Here is a 3,368-nt window from a genome sequence, read left to right as displayed (position 1 = left end):
ATTCTCAAAGTAGCTATTGATAATCTTCTGAATTTCCACTGGGTCTGTGGTAATTACACCCTTTTCATTCCTTATTGCTTGTATTTGAATTTTTTTCTTTCCTCCTGATGAGGTTATGTAGAAGCTTATCAATTTTATTTAATCTTTCAAAGTACCAGCTCTGGTGCCAGGGATTGAGCCTCAGTCTCTGTGCTGTCTAAGCTAGCCTCAGCAGGCACGTTAATCTGCTGAACTATCTCACCAACCTCAGCAATATTGATTTTTGATGGGCCATATTAGGCGAAACCAAAAAATCACCTCATTTGAGCACTTCAAGAGGCCTTGGGCAGCATGATTTACATAAAGATAATATCCTTAGCCACAAATTCAGAATTTTAATGGAAGTATGATTTTAAAATGTTGGTAATATATAAATTTTTGCATATGTACATGCATGTATGTGTATGTAGCAAGCATATAGACATAAACACACATACAAATTTGCATAATCATTTAATATACATGTGAAATAAATATACCTAACCACTCACATCTATCTCGTGACTGAATACATCTGGTTCCAGAGAAGATTCTCAGTAAATATTTTTTTTGTTTTGTTTTGTTTTTGCAGAACTGGGGATTGAACTCAGGTCCTTGCGCTTGCCTGGGAAGTGCTTATTCTACTGAGCCATTTCCCCGGCCCTCAGTAAATATTTGTTGAAAGAAGCTGCTCTACTTTTCTGAAACTTTCCTAGTCTTTCTTTCTTTCTTTCTTTCTTTCTTTCTTTTTTTCTTTCTTTCTTTCTTTCTTTCTTTCTTTCTTTCTTTCTTTCTTTCTTTCTTTCTTTTTTACCACATGCATTCTGCAGTCCATAAAGTACGAAAACATTGAGTCATGCATAGGAAAATGGATGCACCCTGACACCATGATATTATGTGAGATAAACAAGATACACAAGCTTGAGTATTCTATTGTTTCTCTTGTATGAGTAACTCAAATTGTAGGTAAAGAGCAAAAATAAAAAAGATAATAGGAAATAAGGGAATAAATATTTTGTAAGTGGGAGGCGACCAAGAGACGGAGGGAATTTGGAGAAAGGAAAGCGGAAGGGGATGATAAAAAGACTAAGATGTGCTTGCAAGGAGAAATGCCAAGTCCTGGGCCTGGGATGTAGCTCAGTAGAAAAAGTGCCTGCCTGGCAAGCACAAGGTCCTGAGTTCAATCCCCAGGACTGCAAAAATAAAAAATAAAGAATAAAAAGAATTAAGTCCCATAGCAATATGTAAACAAGTTGTCAGACCTGAGTTTCATTCATCTGGATGTGTTGAGGCTCCCTGGCCATGTGCTGACTTGGGCCTGCAGCCCAACACAACAGGACGAGCTGAGTGGAGGCCCCAGAAGGCCTGGCGAGTGGAGAGGTGGCCCCTCCCACACTCTACTGGGGACATGGCTGGGCCACCCATACCTTCTGAAGCTGTCATTGGCCTAACTGGGCCAATTCCTTCTATACCCTAAACTCCTAGAGTTCTTTAGAGAAGGTTTCAGTTGCCGGTTAAATGTCTGTTTCCTCTTGTACTAATTTTTTTTTTTTTTTTTTTTTGCAGAACCGGGGATTGAACTCAGGCCCTTGCGCTTGCCAGGAAAGCGTGCTTATTCCACTGAGCCATCTCCCTGGCCCCCTAATTTTAAAATATTTTATGTTTTACAAAATTTACTCTATTTATTAATAAATTGGTATTTAAAAAATTTAATAAATTGGTATTTAATATTTTTGTGCCCACAAGGCCTTGGACAAGCCCGATGCTTTTGTGAGACTTGTCTTTCCTAGGCCCGGGTCACTCATAACCACACTACACTGAATCTCCAGAAGTCACTCCTCTTCTTGTGGAAGTTCCCTTCTTCCACGTCTATTTTCTAACTTCCTAGAGAGCTCACCACTGTCTCTTATGAGATAAAAGCACCCTCCCTTTATGAATGACATGAAGAAGACCATCCAAGCCACCCCACGCTGCCAGCCTGGAAGTGATGGGCCCCTGTGCAATTTGGCATCTTTTGGCTCCATCTGTACTGTTGCCGATGAATGACAACTGATGGCATGACATTTTTCGATTCTCAGGGGAGTAAGATAGAACATGCCTCGTGACTCTGTCACCCAAAACCTCAGCACGTTTTCTATATATGTATTTACTGGGGCCTACAAATATCTAGAAGTTTGGCCGTGTTTGCAATAAAGTTGGGAGGCCCTAGTAAAAATATTAATTTTATCTCTAAGAGTCTGTGATTTGGAGATCGCATTTAGGATTATGTCAGTTGGGAGAGTTTTATTTTTCTAATTTGTATTTGGCAGAGTTAATGATCTGAAGTGTTTCAGTAATTACGAAACAAGGAGGAAGGAGGCATCACGAGACGCGGATGGCCTCGGTCCCGCAGCCGAGATGCACTCGCTAATCTCACAATGGAGATTATCCAGGATTTCATATTTTTGCCTGCTTTTCGTGTTTCAAAGGGGCAATTTTCTCTCTGGCAAGATGAGTGTTTTGGTTGGTTTAAATGGTAATGTGAGACTGGCATAAAGAAAGCTGCCAATCACGGACTCCCAGGACTTGTAATAAAGGCAGTCTCTAGCGGATGACAGGACTTTGTAGGGATTTCTGGGACATAATTGCAGTTTTCTTGGAATGAGCTGGAGATTCACTGACGAAGCCCGAAGCAAGCCCTTCAGAACAAGCAAGGCTCGGCAGGAGGAGGAGCTTCCCAACCATGGTCACTAGGACGCCGCTCGGCACAGCTGACCGCTCTCCCGCTCTGTCTGACCAGCCACCAAGGCCGGTTCCACACGCGGCCTTGACCGTGCAGCCCTGGGCAGGAGACCCTAGTGTCTTCCTCTCAGCCACATGTCCTCATGAGCCTCCAACCTCCTCTGCAGCCTGTGGTGTGTGCTGCTGAATTTTCTCTCTAACTTGGCTTCCAAATGTTTAACTGCTTCTAGGCTTCGTCCTGAGCTCTCTTCTCCTCTCTGTAGTTTTTTGCTCAAATGAGTTCATCATTTCTATAAACTTTAAAGGTTACCTAAGTGTCATTCACCCCAGGCCTTTGGGTCCCATCTTGACCACGTCTCTGAGCTCCAGACTCAGCCCACTGGTTGAAGATATAATGAAAGGAGTCAGCCTATAATCATCACCCCACAAGCAACCAGGACACCCTTCATCTGCATCAGAAAGGCCCCTAACTTGGAGATTTGTTCAAGATTTGTGGTGGTTTTCTAACTTTATAGCTCTCAGAATAACTTCTCATAAATTACTGCTGGGGAATGCTTGCTGTACCTCAGAATCCTTCTCTTCTGTGATGTTGACCCAATTATTCTATTTATTTATTTATTTATTTATTT

Source organism: Octodon degus, unplaced genomic scaffold, assembly GCF_000260255.1.
Source record: "Octodon degus isolate 3935 unplaced genomic scaffold, OctDeg1.0 scaffold00008, whole genome shotgun sequence".
NCBI lineage: Eukaryota > Metazoa > Chordata > Mammalia > Rodentia > Octodontidae > Octodon > Octodon degus.
The sequence above is the reverse complement of the archived record's forward strand: the minus strand, read 5'-3'. Positions refer to the sequence as shown.